The 19813-nt window shown below is 39.3% G+C and overlaps 1 protein-coding gene across 2 annotated transcripts in view; it reads right to left on the bottom strand.

The window, feature by feature from the left end:
* Nucleotides 1-9666, bottom strand: part of TMOD3 (tropomodulin 3) — an 83294-nt gene extending 73628 nt beyond the window's left edge. The window contains exon 1 of one of the 2 annotated variants that reach the window (XM_027840795.1): nt 9524-9666. The gene's annotated coding sequence lies outside the window, so the exon portion shown is untranslated. The remainder of the gene's footprint in view (nt 1-9523) is intronic. The other variant, XM_027840796.1, reaches the window with a different exon arrangement.
* Nucleotides 9667-19813: the final 10147 nt, after the last annotated feature.

Here is a 19813-nt window from a genome sequence, read left to right as displayed (position 1 = left end):
AAGTACCTCCTCCCCTTCACTGCAGAGATGGGGAACTACAGGAGTGGAATACTTCATATACTATCAGATGTGGTTGCTGTGTTAGTTGATTAGTTTGTAATTATGTAGTTAGTTGCTACACTGTTTTTTTTTTTCTTCCTTTTTAAATCTATTACAAGGGATGGCTTGCTGGATAGGGGATGGGGAAGATATATTCAGAAATGTATGTCATGACAACATATCAAACGTTAGCAACAGTTAACAAGAATTTATTAAGCACTTACTATGCGTACCAGGCACTGTGCAGCTAGGTGAGGCAGCTAGAGGGTGGGGCTTGGAGTCAGGAGGACTTGAATTCAAATGTGGCCTCATACCTATTAAGGTATTTAACCTTTGTTTGCCTATTTCCTCAACTGTAAAATGGGGATCACAACAGCAGAGGATTGTGAGGTAAATGAAATAATCTTTATAAAGCACTTGACACAGTGCCAGGCATATAGGGGCATGATATTTGTTCCCTTCCCTTCTCCTCCTCCCCCAAAGGCAAAAGCCTGCTCTCATGGAGCTTATGGAAGGATAACACATAAATAACTACGTACAAACAAGATATAATCAGAGTGTATGAAGGTAATCTGAAAGGGGGAGACATTAGCATCTGGATGGAGCATTCAAGGTCTACTACAGAAGAGAGTTTCTGAAGTAAGCCAGGATACATAAGACAACAGCATTTCTTGTATGGGAGACAGTCAATGTTCCAGACACCCCAAGTAGGCTGTGTAGCCTAAAAAAGGCTATAAAAGCAACCTTAATGTTGCTAACTTGTTTTCCCTGGAAGAGTTTTCATAAACTCTAGTTGAGTGTGTGAAGTAAAGTAAAGTGTAAGGCTGGAACGGCAGAGAGGAGCCGGGCTATGAATGGCTTTAAATACCAAAGAGAGGGATCTTATATTTGATACTGGAGGTAACAGACAGCCTCTGAATCTCACTAAGTAGGGGTGACGATATGGTCAGATCTATGTTGTCCACGGATTCCAAAATATAGCCATAAAAGCTACCTTAATGTTGCTAACTTGTTTTCTCTGATAGAGTTTTCATAAAAAGGTGACTCTACCTAGGGGTTACTTTTCCTCCTTTATTGTTCAAACACTCCCCATTGATTACTATCCTTCCTCAACTATCCTTCCTCATCTCCAGCCTTGTTGGTTTTTCTTTGAAGATCTTTTTTTTGTTTTGTTTTTAATTAATTTATTTTTAGGTTTCAACATTCACTTCCATAAGCTTTTGGGTTTTAAATCTCCCTCAAGACAGTGTGCAATCTGAAAGGCTCTACATATACATTCCTATTAAACATATTTTCATATTAGTCATGTCGTAAAGAAGAATCAAAACCAATAGAAGGAATCACGAGAAAGAAGAAACAAAACAGAAGAAATAAAAAGAGCAAATTGTTTGCTTCAATCTGCATTCAGACTCCATAGTTCCTTTTCTGGATGTGGACAGCATTTTCTATCATGAGTCTTTTGGAGATGGCTTAGACCTTTACATTGCTGAGAGAGCTAAGTCTATCAAAGTCAGTCATCATACAATGTGACTGTTACTGTGTACAATGTTCTCCTGATTCTGCTCATTTCACTCAGCATCAGTCCATACATGTCTTTCCAGGATTTTCTTAAGTCCATCTGCTCATCATTTCTTATAGCACAATAGTATTCCGTCACATTCATACACCACAACTTGTTCAGCCATTCCCCAACTGATGGGCATCCTCTCAACTTCCAATTCTTTGCCACCACAGAAAAAGCTGCTACAAATATTTTTGTACATGTGGGTCCTTTTCCCATGTTTATGATCTCTTTTGGTATTGCTGGGTCAAAGGGTATGCACATTTTTATAGCCCTTTGGGCATAGATCCAAACTGCTCTACAAAATGGTTGGATCATTTTACAACTCCACCAATAATGCATTAGTGTTCCAATTTTCCTACATCTTCTCCAACATTTATCATTTTCCTGTTTTGTCATGTTAGCCAATCTGATAGTTGTGATGTGGTACCTCAGAGTCGTTTTGATTTGCATTTCTCTAATCAATAGTGATTCAGAGCATTTTTTTGCATGACTATAGACAGCTTTAATTTCTTCATCTGAAATTCTTTGAAGATCTTTCAACCTACATGTTGTCAATATATAGAGGGAAAACAATCACTGATGATTAATCAATCTCTGAAAATTAATAATGAAAAACACTTCCCTCTGCTCAGTAAAGGCAGAAGGGCATACTGATGTATATACTATCAAACATGGTGACTGGTTTTGCTCAACTGTTTTTCTTTGTTACAAAAAAGGGTTTGATGAAGGAAGGGGCAATTAAGTGGAAATGGTTCTGATATAAAAACAAAAAGCATCAATAAAACTTTTTTTTAATTGATATCTGAGCCAATGAAATGACTGTTCCAAGGAAAATGGGTATGCATTGGAACATAATAAGCTAATAAAAGTATTACATATAGCCAGTGGTTGGTCTAATGATTTTCAGCTGAACAGAGACTTCCACCAGGCTATTGTTGGTAAAACTCTAACATCTGCGGAATGGAGAGGGTTCCTCCCTTTTGGGGATCTATCTGGAATACTACCACCACCACCACCCTTTCTTCAAAGATTCATTTAGAATAGGAGTCTGGTGTTAGGAGGAGGATGAGGAGGAGGAGGAGGAGGAGGAAGGTAAACTCACCCTATTATCAGGAAGCAAAAGCAACTCCTTAGGTACAGTTTACTCATGATTGTGTAAGAGAATCTCCCTATTCAGTTTATTGACTAACAGTTATTCTAATTAAACACTTCCTTTATTGATATTTTTTAATCTTTTAAAAAAATTTTTAACATGTGTTTTTAAAACTTTGGGTTACAAATTTCCTCCCTTCCACCCTCCCCACCCACCCTCACTGAAAACGCAAACATCTCGATACAGGTTATAGATGTGCAGTCATGCAAAACACTTACATAGTAGTCATGTTGTGAAAAACTAAGTATATTTCCCTTCATCTTATCCTACCCCCCATTTATTCTATTCTCTCTTTTGACCCTGTCCCTCCTCAGAAGTGTTTGCTTTTGATTATCTCCTCCCCAAATCTGCCCTCCCCTCTATCAACCCCCTGCTCTCTTGTTCCCTTCCCCCCTTATTTTCCTGCAGAGTAAGATAGATTTCCATACCCCATTGTGTATGTTATTCCCTCCTTAAGCCAAATCCTATGAGTAAGATTCACTCATTCCCTCTCACCTTCCCCCATTTCCCCTCCACTGTAAAAGCCTTTTCTTGTCTGTTTCATGTGAGATAATTTACCCCATTCTACTTCTCCCTTTCTCCTTCTCCCAGTATAATCCTCTCTCACCCCTTAATTTTATTTTCCAGATATCACCCCTTCATCTTCAACTCACCCTGAGCCCTCTATCTATCTATACATACATATATTTTTTTTTCCCTCCCACTACCCTAATACTGACAAAGGACTCATGAGTTACAAATATCATTTTTCCCTGTAGGAATGTAAACAGTTCAACCTTAATAAGTCTTTTTCCTGTTTACCTCTTCCATGTTTCACTTGAGTCTTGCATTTGAAAGTCAAATTTTCTATTCAGTTCTGGTCTTTTCCCCAGGAATGCTTGAAAGTTCCCTATTTCATTGAATGACCATTTTTTACCCTGAAGGATTATACTCAGTTTTGTGGGGTAGGTGATTCTTGGTTTTAGTCCTATCTCCTTTGCCCTCCAGACCCTTAATGTAGAAGCTGCTAAATCTTGTGTTATCCTGATTGTCTTTCCACAATACTTGAATTATTTCTTTCTGGTTGCTTGCAATATTTTCTCATTGACTTGGGAATTCTGGAATTGGGCTACAATATTCCTAGGAGTTTTCCTTTGGGGATCTTCTTTACTGATATTTTAACTTTCACTAAGCCTGTAGAAAAGTCCTTTGTATGTATATATGTTTTTTTATTCTGAACTAGACACCAAACAAAATGAGCATTTCCATTTACAAACTAAAAGAGGACTGTATTTATAAAACTATGATTATCAAATGCATGCTTCCTGCTTTTCTCTTTAAGTATATAATAAGATCAAGTGACTTTCAAAGTTCTCTCACATGTCTGTGTTTCTATTCTTTTCTGTGCATTTAAAAAAATGCTTTAACAACCCTCTTTTCTTTCTTGATACCCTTATCCCTTGTCTTCCATCTCTAACTACCACCACCCAAAAAAATTTTGAAATAATTAAAAAACAAAACACTTGTAACAAAAAGCTATAGTCAAGTAAACTAAGTTCCTACAATGGCTAGGTCCGAAAACACAGGTTTCATAGTGCACCTTGAGTCAATTACCTCTTCATCAGGGGGTGGGTAGCATGCTTCATTAGCAGTCCTCTGGAATCATGGTTAGTTATTACATTAATCAGAGTCCTTAAGTCTTTCAAATTTATTTTAGAAAAAGCCTTTGAAATATAAATAATTATTTACCATTCCTTTTCTAGGAAAAATATAAATGGAAAACAATTTTTAAATCAGTCTCAGTCTATTTCCAGCATGGAATAGGGGTTCAGAAAGTTTATAATTTAGTAAGAAGAACAAGCATTGTCTAGATTATAATTCCCATGGAAGGCTCTAACTCTACTTTCTAAAGAGGCTTCTTTTTTTGTTGCTGTTTAAGGTGAATTTCCAGAACTTTAAACATGTTTCCTGATATAACAGTCAAATATAAATGATTCTGGGATCTTCTATAATTCTTCTATTCCCCTACATTATTATAAAAGAATCAAATTGACTACAGATAAATTGTTTCATAAAATATTTTATTTATGAGTATAGTTCTGGCCTTAGAGTCAGGCAGACCTGGGTTTGAAACCTGCTTGACATGCTGGCTGTCTACAGGCAAGTCACTTATCTTCTCTAATCTCAGTTTCCTCATCTGTAAAATGGGGATATTAATACCAATAGTATCTACCTCACACAATTAGAGTGAGACCAAAAGGACAGAGCTCTACAAATGCTAAAGCATGACATAAATGCTAGTTGTTATTTTTATCAAAAGAAAATTTTAATTCTTCACATTTTCCTAATATGGTATTTGTCATGCTGTGTACAGTGGATCATCAGTGGATCAAAAGAGCTCCTTAGTAGCTCTCATATCTCCCTTTCATTCTGCCTTATACTCTTGGTGTAAGGAATCCAGATCAAAAAAATCGTAATAAGTAGGTGAGAAGAAATAGGGAAGAGCTAAATCAAGAAATGACAAGGAAAGTTCTGACAAAAACAGTTTATTTTCCACTAACGCTCATTTCTGAACCTAAGAATCCTTTTGTCATCCACGTTCTCACTCTTTCCTTGTCCTGTGTCCTTCACTCTAGTCTTCCCTCTGCCTCTTTGTTAAATCATGACTGACGTTTACCTAACAATTAGGTTTATAAATGTTTTATAGATATAATATCTCATTTGATCTTCATGGCAACCCCATAAGGTAGGGACTACTATAGTTTTTATTTTTCCAGATGGGGTAACAGGCTTAGGGAAAGGGTCTTGCTCATGGCACACAACTAAAAAGTAAAAGTGAGATTACAGTGTAGGTCTCTTCTGACTTTAAGTGCAGAATCCTTTCCATTATACCCACTTAGTCAACAAGCATTTGTTCAGCACCTACCACAGGCCAGGCACTGTGCTAAGTGCTGGTGATACAAAAAAAAAAAAAGGAAAAGACAGTCCCTGCCCTTAAGGAGCTCACAATCTAATGGGGAAACAACTAGCACACAAATATGTATAAACAAGCTACATTCAGAATAAATAGGAAATAATTAACAGAGGGAAGGCACTAGAATTAAGAGGGGGCTGTGAAAAGCTTCCTGTAGAAGGTAGAATTTTTGGTTGGGCCTTGAAAGATGCCAAGAGGAATCTCTTTCTTCTTTCTCCATCTCCTCTATGTCTCTAACAGTTGGGAAAAACCTCAAGTCATCTACTCCAACCCACCAATGCTCTCTACAAGAGGGGCTCTTAGTATGGAGTCTAGTGACAGATTTCAGAGGGGTATGTAAACTTGGATGAGAAAAAAAAATTGCATCTTTATTTTCACTGAGCTCTAACTGAAATTTAGCATTTCCTTCAATTATGAATGTAGGCAGCATTGTTCTGAGAATGGTTCTACAGGCTTCACCAGACTGTCAAAGGGTCCATGACACAATCCCTCCTCTTTAACAATCCCAACAAATGAATCACTGAGACTCTACCTAATGGGAAACTAATTCTTAAGGGGAACCATTACACTTTTGGAAAGCTCTAATAGTCAGGAAACCTTTTCTTCTACCGAACTGAAATTTACTATCATATCTTATGTCTTCTGTTCTCCTATTGTCTTCTGTTCACCAGGCTAAACAGTCCTAATACTATTCCTGATATGGCAGGTTCACTTCCCTACCCCACTACTGGATGCCCTCCTCTGGACATAGTTCAGAGGCATTAAGATAGAAAAGTAATTTCCCCAGGAAAAGGGATATATTCTCTAGTACTCCTTACCCCAAACCATCAACATTACCTTACCTTAAATGCCAGTGCCTTCTAAGATTATCTCCAATTTGTCTTGAGTATATCTTGTTTGTACATAGTTGTTTGACAGTTGTCTTCATTTGACTGTGAGCTCTTTGAGACGATGGGCTAGGTTTTTGTTTTGGGATCCCCCCACATCCTTTGTATTCCTAGCACTTAGCATAGTGCCTGGCACATAGAAGGCACTTAATAAATGCTTGTTGACTTGATTGTCTCACAACACACTATGACCCCTCTTCTCTCTCTCTCTCTCCCAATTTGAAGGCTAGGTTTAACACAGGAGGACTGTGGAAGAATGTGATGAAAGGGAAAGAATGCAGGATTTGGAGTCAAGAGACCAAGGTTCAAATCCTAAGTCTGCCACTTATTATCTATGTGACCTTTAACAAATCATTACACCTCTCTCAGTTTTCCCATTTGTAAAATAAGGGGATTTGGACTTGATGAATTTTATGGCTCATTCCAGATCTAAATTTATGTTCTTAAGATACAGTCTGTGAGGATGGCAACCAAACTGGCCTAATCCTCATTTGGAAAAGAAAATGGATCTTACTGCCTCTTGGCTTCTGACAATCTTGACAAAGTCAAAGGAAACCTCCCTTTAGTCCAGCCCTAATCTCTCCTAAACTCCACGTCTGAAGTACCAATGCTTGCTAGGTACCTGCACCTGGATATCCTATCACCATCTCAAAAACAACCTATCCAAACTCATTATCTTCCCCACCCCCCAAACTTGCTCTAGTGAAATTGTAAAAAACTATTTCATGCCATATTTCCTATCTGAGAAAAGAATCAGATAAGAATGAGTGGTATTTGACGCAAGAAATTATGAACATTCTAATGAACTGTTTCTAAATCCCTTTCATAAACTGAAGGAATAGGTGTATAAAACTAAGGGCAGTTAGTTGGCAAAGTGGAGAGAGTGCTGGGCCTGGAGTCAGGAAGACTCATCTTCCTGAGTTCAAAGCTGGCTGCAAGACACTTAAGCTGTGTGATCCAGGGTAAGTCACTTAACCTTGTTTGCCTCGGTTTCCTCATTTGTAAAATGAGTTGGAAAAGGACATGACAAACCACTCCAGTATCTTTGCCAAGAAAACCTCAAATGGGGTCATGAACATGACTGAACAATAACACAAGACTAAAGGAAATTAGGCAGGGAAAGGGAGCATGGGATAGCGGAAAAAGCAGTGGATTTGAAGTCGGAAGACATTTCACCTTTCTGAGTTTTAATTTCCCCATCTGTAAAACTTGGTTAATAGTCCTTGCAGCACTAACAACCTCAGAGTCATAGTGTGGAAAACACTTTGTAAATGCTAGAGTATTATACTATACAAAAGTCTTAGTGCAGTTTTAAACTCTCAAAGCTTGAAATTGCACTAAAACATTTGAGACACCCTATATTTGTGTGACCCGGAATGAAAGGAAAATAATAGACTCAAAGGCTTTAAAAACAGGAAGGGACCTTAGGCCAGTCCTCTCCCCATTTTAAAACAATTGAATTCAATACGAATTTATTAATTCCTACTATATACAAGGTACTGTTTTTGTTTGCTTGTTTTGCCTTTCTTTTTATCTCTGGCAATTAGCACATGGCTTGGTACCTATAGTAGGCACTAGTAAATACCTGTTGACTACAAAAGGTAGTAAGGAGAAAGACATTTCCTGTCCTCAAGGAGCTCACATTCTACAGGAATGAAGAAAATAAGGCCAACCAAGTTCAGACAGCAAGCCAAAGGAGATTTTGGTATGCTTTGACTCTCTTCTCTATTATTCCCTTTTGCTTGGGCTTTTGGCCTACTGGAAATGGAATGCTGAATCCTATAATAAAATGTTTAGTCGCTTAGCCTAGCTATAAAGGTAAGGAGGTGGAAGAATGACTAGCAGTGATAAATGAGTGATTCCAAGGCTATTTTTTTTTTCAGGTCAAACATAAATTGGGAAGGCCCAGTAATTAATTAAAACCACCGAAAGCTGATGTATCTAGGGATTCCTAGATAAAGGTAGAAACACGAACTACACACTCTCTCCTGGGAGCAAAGGGGAAAAGGGTCCATTGTAACCATTTGTTATCCAAACAACCAAGTCTCTGCACTAATCTCCTATCAACACGCTTATTTCCTGTTGAAGTTATGACCTTCTGGGATTCGTTTTACCGTAATTCAATACCAGAAGACTTTTCGCTTTAAGAGACACCAAAGGCAAGTTGGAAAAGTTATCCTTTACAGAACAATAAACCAAGGCAGTTTTGTATCCTGCCTGTAAAACTGGATTTTTTTTTAAAAAGGAAAACTCCAACTTCTGCAAGGCAAACGCCCCGTGACGTCATCCTGTCCCGCAGATACCTGCACACTGGGCTGCACGGTGCATGCCCACTTGGGCGGGATGGGAATAAGGAATTTCCTTTCAGTACAACACACTCGATACTTTAAATGCAATGGCAAAACCCGAAGGATAAGCCGGCTGTGACAGCTGGATTTGTCCGGGCAATTCTGTAGAGCCTCCCGAAGGCCAGTCCCGCCCAGATCGCCGGAGGAGGGGCGTGCCCGGCTCCTTCCCGAGCCGAAGCTGCGGGCAGGAGCGCGGGGAGCCGGCGGCCAGAGCCCCGAGCACAGCACGTCCGCAGGGCCGGGCCGGTCCGGGCGCTGCCTCCCGCGAGCCGCCGCAGCAGCCCATACCTGCGGCATCCCGAGCGCAGCCCCAGGCTCTCCTGCGCCCCGCACCAAGGCGCGCGGCCAACGCCCAGCCGGCCCCACTTCCTCTCGCGCCCGCCGGATGCGCCCCCCGAAAGCCAGCCGGCTGCTCCCCTCAGCCCGCGGCGGAGGAGCCCGAGAGGGGAGGAGGAGGCCGGGGGCGAAGGCGAGGCAAGGCAAGAGCCGCTCCCTCCTCAGCCACTATGGCCGGTCCCACAACCCGGCCCGCATTCTCGGGGCAGACCGACTTCCTGGACAGTCCTGGGGGGCGCTTACCTGACGCCCGCGAGGGCTGCCAGTCGTCGCCGCCACCGCGCACTTACTAGGTCTCCAGGCCCCAGCGCTCCGCTCAGACCCCACCGCCAGAGCCACTCGTCAGCAGCTGTACCAAGTCTCACCCGGCTACTCGCAAGGGCTCGTGCCCCCTCCCGCCGTCCTCGCGAGTGCGTGCGCATACGTGCTTTTCGATTGCGGAGCCTCATGGGAATTGTAGTCTCGTGAAAGCCTGGCGTGACTTGTCCCTGGAATCAGAAGTTTAGAATTGGAAGGGATTGTAGATATAATGGAGGCCCCTCCCCCCTCATTTTACAGATGAGGAAACTGAGGCACAGTGAGGTTAAATGACTCACCCAAGGTCCCACAACTAGCGTGAGGTCGGAAGTTTAGAAAACTGTAGGAGTTTAGAATTTAGAGGATATGGAATCCATTCTCCCCCCCCCCCATTTTACAGATGAATAAACTGAGGCATTGTGAGGTTAAATGACTCACTCAGGGTCACACAGGTAGTATGAGTTTGAAGCCGGATTCTAACCTAGGACTTCTTAACCCTAACTTGATCCAAGAAAAGGTAGTTTAGACATTTAAGTAATAAAGTATGTTTATGTAACACTTTTAAGATTTGCAAAACACTTCCCTCACAACTCCCCTTTGAGATAAGTAGCACAAGCTGGGGAAACTGAGGCTTAGGAATTGAGTGACTTGAGGAGGGTTATACAAATTCCAGTTTCAATCAAATTCAATAAACATTTATTTAAAACCTTTGCTAGGGCAACTAGGTGGTGAAGTGACAGAGTGCTAAGCCGGGAATCAGGAGGACCTGAGTTCAAATGTAGTCTCAGACACTTTCTGTGTGACCCCAAGCAAGTCACACTGTTTGCCTCAGTTTCCTCACCTGTAAAATGAGCTGGAGAAGAAAATGGCAAACCACTCCAATATCTTTGCCAGAAGAACCCCAAATGGGGCCAGGAAGAGGAAAAAAAAAAAGAACTTTGTGTAAGCAAAGTACCACCCTAGTCACTAGCGATTGTTGTTCAATTGTTTCAGTCGTGTCTGACTATTTATGACCCTAATTGGGGTTTTCTTGGCAAAGATACTGGAGTGGTTTGTCATTTCCTTCTTCAGCTCATTTTATAGATGAGAAAACTGAGACAAACAGGGTTAAGTGACTTGCCCAGGGTCAAACAGCCAGTAAGTGAGGCATCACTAGGGATACAAAAACAAAAAAGAAGTCCCAATCTCAAGAAGAGGCCTACATTCTTATAGATTTGAATCCAGGACTTCATTACAGTTAATTGTGGATAACATTCAATATTTACACAGCACTTTACAACTTACAAAGCATCTTACACATATTAATTAGCAAGCAACAGACATTTGTTAAATGTCTATTGTGTGTCCAGGCAATATGCTTGGTGCTAGGTGAAAAAGAACAGAAGTAAAACAGTCGGCTGGTCTCAAGGAGGCACATTCAATTGGGGAAAAAATATGGACACACATGGGCAAATTGGAGTGAAGGATACTAACCTATAGTCAAGAAGAAAATCCCTTGCTCAATGGAAATTACTTTTCTGTCCTAAAACCTTTCTAACATAAGCAGCAATTAAAGAATCTTCTATTTTGTGTGGACTTCAACTTCGCCCTGACCTTAGAGAGGCTTAAATCTCTAGGGAATGTTTCTTTTCATAGTCAGGGGTTATGCCTCCAGTTGCTGCTGCCAGGGAATGATGTCAACTATTTTAGACTTATTATGGAAATATGTCCAAAAAATTATTCATACAAAATTTAAGGTCTAAACAAGGCTTAAATCTGGTAGGAAATCACTGCTTGGGTGTGGTGTTTCAACTGGTGGCCAAGGATATGAACTCAGAGAATATTTGTTAACTCTTTCTCTTCCAGTCCTTTTTTGGTTTCTCCCCACTGTGCTTTATCTTCTCCGGCCTAATTTTATTTTTAAACTTAACACAACAAACTAATGTAAAACAACATTCAACAGTTAAAAATTTTTTAATTCAATACTTTTTCCAAATAAAAAAATTGAACACTAACAACTTTTTTAACTATTTCCTTTATGTCAGTAAGGTTATACAGGTCTCTAGGGAAGTATTACTTATTTATTGCTGGGAGTCACTATTTTCCATGAGTTCTTATAAAAGTTCTGTTTTCTTTGACTTGTAAATAACTTTTTTCTTATTTAAACTTTATGAAATGTGTGCTTACAAAGGTGATAATACAACACTATGTAGTGCCATTTAGTCAACTTCCCTGTTTTTCTGAGTGGAAGAAATGAGCCAGAGATCTGAGAAATGCTTCAAAGTGTGTCCAAGCCCTATGTGTCATGCGAAAGCCTCTGACACAAAGGCTCCACTCACTAACCTTTTGTATGCATTTAGTTCTGTCTATTGGATCACAATTCTATTATATACCAAGGACTTCATAAATCTCACTTTTTATTGCATGAGTGCCTGCATCAGAAAGAGCCAGTGACATCTCACCTCCCTTTTTGAGATATTTTGAGAACACAGTCTAATTTGAATAGGCCCACCTAGCCCAGGGGAAAGCAGAAGGTGGAGGAGCCATTAGGTATAGAGCAGGATGATTCTCCTAAGCCCCAGCGTAAAGTACAGATATGAGAAGGAAATGCACTGTCCAGATGCTGGAGGATAGAGGAAATAAAAAATAATGTCACTGTGAGCCTACATAGTGTTGGAGACAGAGAATGCCTTGTAATATGCATTGTATTACCCTAGTGACTAGTCCCTGCAAAGCCTTTGGTGAGGTATAGGGCTAAAGCGACTGTGTGTGTGTTTGTAAAAAAAAAAAAAAAAAAAAAAAAAAAAAGCTTAAGGTCTTACTAAAAGGAAGATTAATTCTGAAAGTCAGTAATTGTCCAGGAGATGGTCACTATTCACCGGCCTTATTTTTGTTTAGTTATTTTCTTTTGTTAAAAGGGAAAGGGATATCCAGAAATGACTGTGACATAAAAATGAAAAACCAATAAAACTTCATTTTATTTTTACAAAAGAATCAAGAAGTTATGTCTTTTCCAAAGAAAGAACTATGGAAGTTGAATTGCTATTTTTTTTCTTTCTTCTCTTCTGTTCAGTTTTGTTTCCTCTTTCTGATGGTTCCTCCTATTGGTTTTAATTTTTACTTACAACATCACTAATGTGAAAATATGTTTAATATGAATGTAAATGTATAGCCTATATCAGATTGCGCATCGTCTTGGGGAGGGTGGTAGGGAGGAAGGGGGAGAAAAATTCTAAACTCAAAAGCATATGGAAGCGATTATTGATAAAGCAAAATAAATTAGTATTAAAAAAAGAAGTTATGTCTTTGTAAGGACAACTAATGTTTTTTTTTTTCCCCGACATGGGGCATTGTTAGAGAACTGCGCCCCTGGAAAGGTAGTGCCCCCATCTGGGGGAGGCAAGGGTGGAAAACAGAATTTCAGACGGCAGCAACCTCTTTAACAGCAAAATAACCACCTCCTGGGAGTGAAAGAAAGTTTCCAAAACAAGAGCGGAGAACTTTAGGAAGGATAGTTGAAGACAGCTCCATGGAGACCTACAAGAAATGGAGATGCAGAAAACAAGATGGCCTGTCAACTACTACTTGATGGTTGCTGAGGATAGATAGCTTCAGGAAAGAGGGGACCAAGGAGGAGCAGTGACAGGGGAGCAGTGGGTGCTTTAAGCAGTAAGCACTACCTTATAGATAGAGGGGAACACCAGTTTAGGGGGGCAAATCCTTATCTACCCCCTCTTCCTTATCCAGGGCAATGTTGTAAGTTGTACCATTCTTTAGAGACAATGTTACTCAATGATGAGCATTATTACCTTTTATAGGCTCAGTTGAATTATGTCAGTTTCCATTAACTTATAAGTGAAACTATTCATGTTCTAATCTGGGTAATTGGAACTATCCTTGGAGGAGTGTCAGATAACTAAAGTTCGGAGATAATCTGGTTGTGGGCAATGAGCCAGACAGAGAAAGGAGAGGCCCTCTAAGTGCACCTGGGCCTTAACATCAAGAGAGCTCTCCTGACACAAGGGTTTCAATTACACTGGTCTACTTTTCTGGGGTTTGGGGGGCTAATTACTATATTTTTGATAATTAATGGTTTATGATGTGCTTTAATGTCTGGCAAAGTAAGTACTTTTTCATTAGTCTTCCCCACCCCTATCCCCCCAGAATATCTCTTGATAATCTTACCTGTTTATATAAATTTCATTATTTTAAACACTTGCATAAAGCTCATTAATATTCTAATTGACATTGCATCAAATTTATTGAATAATTTGGTTTATCGTGACATTTTTACTATGTTCCTGTGCCTTCTCCCTGTGTAAGGGTTTTGCTCTAATCGCTTGCTTTTTATTTCTCTCCTAATAGCTTAAAATTATTTTTATAAAGGTCTCATGTATATTTTCTTAAGTTAATACCAAATATCTGTCATTTTTATGATGCTTCAACAGTACCATGATTCCATTGATGAAGAAAGAATCATGATGGAGACTAGCCACGATGGCAGAGTAGCAGGAAGAGGTACACATGAACTCTCCCCTCACAAGTATTCCATAAAGGTCTTGAAGACCAGACTAAGTTTTAATTGAGAAATCTAAGAAAAAAAAATCACAGTGAGTAATTTTTTTTAAGCCAAGTGAGCATAGGGAGACAGAGAGGTCTGCAGACACTGGGGACAAAGTCTAGCCAGAAATAGGGAATAATCACAGTGAGCAGACCCCACAGGAGACGGTATAGTTGAGCAAGAAGAAGTCTCAGATCTGGCACAGAGGGGGTTGATCCTGTGTATGGAGCAGGAACAGATGCCCACTGGCAGCTCTGGCATTCCTTAACCAATGCTGGGTCACAGATACAGTATGGACTAAGGAGGGGAACTATACCTAGAGGTGGCAAATAGTCTTGAGGTCCAGGGCAATGAGCAGTCCCAGGTCCTAGGCTATGTGCTGGGCAAAGATCAAGCATGAAAGCAAGCAGCAATTATGTGACTCTGGCCCTGACCCTAATTCTAACATGAAGTCCAAAGTCAAGAAGTAAGGTTGAAAGAATGAGCAATCATACAAAAAAAAAAAAGAATCACACCAAAATGAGTTATGGTGACAAGTACATCCAAGACGCAAACCCAGAAGACAAGAATGAGTCCAAAACATCTACAAGCAAAGCCTCAGAAAAAAAATCAGCTTGGGCACAAGTTCATTTAGAATTCCTGGAAGAGATGAAGCAAGAATTTTTTTTTAAAGAACTACAATGATTTTATAAATGAAATGAGAATGCTAGAAGAAATCCCTGGAAAAGAAATGAGAGTTATAGAAGAAAGAAGTGAGAATTAATAATTTGGTGCAAGAGGTATAAAACTTTACCCAAGCAATAGACTCCTTGAAAATTAGAGCAGAGCAGCTAGAAATTAATGACTCCATGACATAACAAGAAATATTAAAACAAAGTTTAAAAAAACTGAAAATAATAGAAGTGAAATGTGTCTGATATTAAAAATAAGTGGCCTGGAAAATGGATCAAGGAGAGATAGTTTAAGAGTCATTGGACTAACTGAAAGCCTTGACTGAAAAAAGAGCCTAGACATAATATTTTTAAAAATCATAAAAGAAAACCTCCCAAATCTCTTAGAACCAGAGGACAAAGCGAAAAACAGAAAAAAAAATCCACCAGTCATTTCCTGAAAATAACCCCAAGATAAAAACTCTTAGGAACATTTATAGCCAAAATCCAGAGTCTACAAGTCTAAAGAAAAATACTACAAGCAGCAGCCATAAAGAAAGTTTAAGTACCTAGAAGTCATAATCACACAAGATTTAGCAGCCACCACTGTATAGAAGCAGAGAGCTTTGCATGATATTCCAAAGGGGATAGGGGTGGTGGGGAAGGGAATAAGAATTTATTAAGTGCCTACTCTATGCCAGGTACTGTGCTAAGCACTTTATAAATATTTCACAGAGTTAGGAGACTATTATCTCCATTTTACAGTTGAAGAAACTGAGGCAGAGATTATGTGATTTGCTCAGAGTCATACGGCTGGTAAGTGTACAAAGCTGGATTGGAACTCGGATCTTCCTAACTCCAGGTCTACCATACCACCAACTGCCTCTGATGGGAAAAGATATAGATTTAGAATTAAGAATAATTTACCCAGAAAAACAGTATAATTCTAGAGAGAGAAAAAACCTCATAATGAAATAGAGGACTTCCAAGCATTCCTGATGAAAACCCTAGAACTGCGTAGAAATTTTGAAATAAAAACACAGGAGTTGAGAGAAACACAAAAAGGTAAATATGAGTAAGCATAAAAAGGACTAAACAGAAGATGAACTGTTTATATTTTAATATGAGGAGATGATACATGTCTTCTTTCAAAACCTTATCATCACCAAAGGTCATTGATGGCATCTAGTAAGACAGATGACTTGGGAATGAATTCGTTGTGTTTTAATGATCTTAAAAGAAGAAAAGGAAGGGAAGGAAAGGAAGGGAAGAGAAGAGAAGGGAAGGAAAGGGAAAAAGAATACTTTGGGGGAGAAGGAAGAGGGAGGGTGGAGGAAATTATCTCACATAATCAGGGATAGAAGTAGGAGATAAACAAGGAAGAACAAGTAGGAGGAGTGGGTGATACTTTGACCTCTCTTTCATCTGAATTGATTACAGAAGGAAGAATACAGACAGACAGACACACACACATAATTGGATGCAGAAATACAAAGAGAGGTATAAAACAAAGGTAAGAAATGATAAGAATTTATGATATGATCTGGGGTGAGGGAAACTGAAGAGGGCAGGAGAGCAGAAGCAGATTATACCCAGTCTAGAGTACTAGTGCTGAACATACTCCTCTCTCATCACCCTCTTCTTTATAAAGGGAAGAATGAAAACAGGTCAACACAATGACCAATCACAATTCCTGAGGACTCCTGATAAAACATGCTACCTAACTCCGGACAGAGCCGTGATAGAATCGAAGTGTAGACTGAGTCATATTTTTTTGGGACGTGACCAATGTGGAATTTTTTTGACTATGCATATTTATTGCAAAGGTTTTATTTATCTTTTTCAACAGGAGGGTTGGGAAGGTGGGGTAGATTGTGGATCTTTGTCAATTGAACAAAAATAAAATTTAGATTAAAAAACAGAGGTTAGGTTGAATACAGCTAAAATCAGAAGGGGAACAGTTAACCAGAAAAAAAATGTTTTTGCAAGTTTCTCTGATAAAGGCTTCATTTCCAAGATTCCAAGGATTGATTCAAATAATAGTCATTAGAATAATAATCAATAGAGTGATAGTCATTCCCCCATTGATAAATGGTATGAGTCAAGAGAAGGGTTAGAAGCATGAGGAGTCCTGGAGGTAGAATTGACTAGGCCTGGCCACTGAGAGAAGGATGAAGGAGAGGGATGAGTGCAGGATGCCTCCTAGGTTGCAAACCTATTCGACTAGAAGTATGGTGATACCCTCAATAGAAATAGAGAAGAAGGGTGGTTTAGAGAAAAAGATGTCTCTATCCACTTAATGAGGTCAAGTCATCAGGACTAAACAACTAACAGATTAGATCACTGAACTTCCATTGGTGATCTTTGAAAGAACTAAAACAAGAGAATAACATTTGCTCTAAGGACTTGGGCAAATGTTATTCTAATTTTTAATAAGAAAGGAAGGGAGTAGGAACTATAACCCAATGAGCTTAACTTCTATTCCTGGAAAAAAATTGAGTACACATTAAGAGAATGGTTTGTGGATACTTAAAAAAAGGAAGCATTGGACACCAAACGCCAACATTGCTTTATCAAGAACAGGTCCTGCCCATTTAACCTAATTTCCTTTTTAGGTTGGTAGATTGGGAAAGTATGGTGTAACAGATAGAGAATTGACATCAGAGTCAGTAAGATCTGGGCTTAAGTGCTATCTCTGACTTACACTGTCTGCTTAACTTAGAGAAAGTCACTTAGCATACCTCAGGTAACTCTTTAAAATACAAGTTGCACAATAGGTATGGATCTGAATTGAAAGAGGGAATTTCCCTCATTGGGAGTTCATTATATCAACAAAATCACGTTTGCTTGTTTTTTTGTTTTTTAAGATGAGGAAATTTGTAGATGTAGTAGACTTAGATTTCAGGAAAACATTTGACAAAGTCTCTTATACTATGCTTGTGAATAAGATGAAGGGATATGGACTAGAATTCAATCATAGTACTGTTGGATTTGGAACTGACTGAATGACTAGCCAAATCCTCTTTCGTTCTGTGAAGTCTGGATTCAGTCGAAGTGCTGCACTTGAGGACCTAGAGGGCCACACATGGCCCCAACCCCTGGACTAGACTCATTCATTAGTCAGTCAATGACAACTTGGAAGTGCCCCAGGAATCTATCTTGTGTCATTCAACAGTTTTATCCATGACTTAGCTCAGCTCTTCTTAACTGAATATGGGGGTTGTGAAAAATTTGGCAACAGTAGAAGGTTTCTGAACATGCAACAACGAAAAATTAATTCAAAATCAAACACAATGAATCCGAGGCATTTCTGGCAGCGCTTGCCCACCTTGCATTGTGCGACTTCTCTGTAGCCTGGGTTCTGAATACACAACATGCAAGCTTTGCACCTCGCATACTGTCACACCATGCAATGCCAACAAATGCTCCCAGTAACACCTCATCTCAGATTCAAGACTTTTGTCTTTAATAAATGGTAAAATTATATGTATAACAAGGAATTGTTTTAAAATAAATTTCTTTGTGGTTTATTATCAGCAAATGTTTGATCTGTATACCTATTTTACATACTTATATACTGGGGGTCTTGTAAAAATTTCTCAGGCAAAAAGGGGTCCTAAGTAGAAAAAGTTTAAGAAATATTAGCTTAAATGAATACCTAGATAGCAAGCTTATCATATGTGCAGATAGTGCATAACTTGGAGGCTAGCTAACGCATTGGATCTCATGAAGCTAGAATGATGGATTGAAAGTTGAAAGGGATAAATACAAAATTCTATACTTGGGCTCCAAAAGTCAACCTCACCAGTACATGGGCTGTCACATGAAACATAGATTAGATTTGTTTTGCTTTGCACTTACAAGTGGAGGGAGCAGCGGAATGAGAGCAATGGCTGAAAGTTGCCTGAAGACAGTTCTAAGCTTTTTGTAAGAAAAAACTTCATATGAATGTAACCCCTGTCCCAGAGTCCACTGGTATGGGACTGTCTGCTTAATGGTAGAGATGAATGCTCTTCCCTGTGTGAGGGGTGGGGTGGAGCTGGCAAGAGTGAGGGCTCCAGACTTCTTCAGTCTTCTTTTTTAGTTTTGCAGCATCAGAATACTTTTGGTACTTCAGCTTCAAGAGGAAAGATAGAAGACTTCAGGATGCTGCAGAAAAAGACTCCGGGGTTGTGAAATGATCCATCCATTTTGGAGAGCAATTTGGAACTGTGCCCAAAGGGCTATAAAAATGTGCATGCCCTTTGACCCAGCAATAGCACTTCTAGGGCTGTATCCCAAAGAGATCATACAAATGGGAAAAGGACCCACATGTACAAAAATATTTATAGCAGCTCTTTCTGTGGTAGCAAAGAATTGGAAATTGAGGGGATGCCCATCAATTGGGGAATTGCTGAACAAGCTGTGGTATATGAATGTAATGGAATACTATTGTGTCATAAGAAATGATTAGCAAGTGGATTTCAGAAAAACTGGAAAGACTTACATGAATTGATGCTGAGTGAAGTGAGCAGAACCAGAACGTTGTACACAGTAACAGTCACACTGTGTGATGACTACCTTCAATAGACTTAGCTCTTCTTGGTAATGCAAGGATCTAAGACATCTTCAAAAGTCTCATGATAGAAAATGCTATCCACATCCAGAGAAAGAACTATGGAGTCTGAATGCAGATCGAAGAATGCTATTTGCTCTTTTTTTTCTGTTGTGTTTTGTTTCCTCTTTCTTGTGATTCCTCTTATTGGTTCTAATTCTTCTTTACAACATGACTAATATGAAAATATGTTTAATAGGAATGTATATGCAGAGCCTATATCAGACTGTACACTGTCTTGTGGGGGGGAGATGGGGAAGGAGGGGGAGAAAATTTAAAACTCAAAAGCTTATGGAAGTGATTGTTGAAAACTAAAAATAAATAAATTAATTAATTAAAAAAAAAAAAAAAGAAAAATACTCCAGGAAGGCCCGAGGAGCTGGCAGTCTCCATCACGTCCCTATCTCAGATGGCTACTCTAGAGACTTCAGACAGTTTCCTCTTAGGTGAGA

The sequence above is a fragment of the Vombatus ursinus genome, unplaced genomic scaffold (assembly GCF_900497805.2).
Source record: "Vombatus ursinus unplaced genomic scaffold, bare-nosed wombat genome assembly UNPS02014848.1, whole genome shotgun sequence".
Taxonomy (NCBI): Eukaryota; Metazoa; Chordata; class Mammalia; order Diprotodontia; family Vombatidae; genus Vombatus; species Vombatus ursinus.
This window is presented reverse-complemented; position numbering and strand designations above follow the sequence as displayed.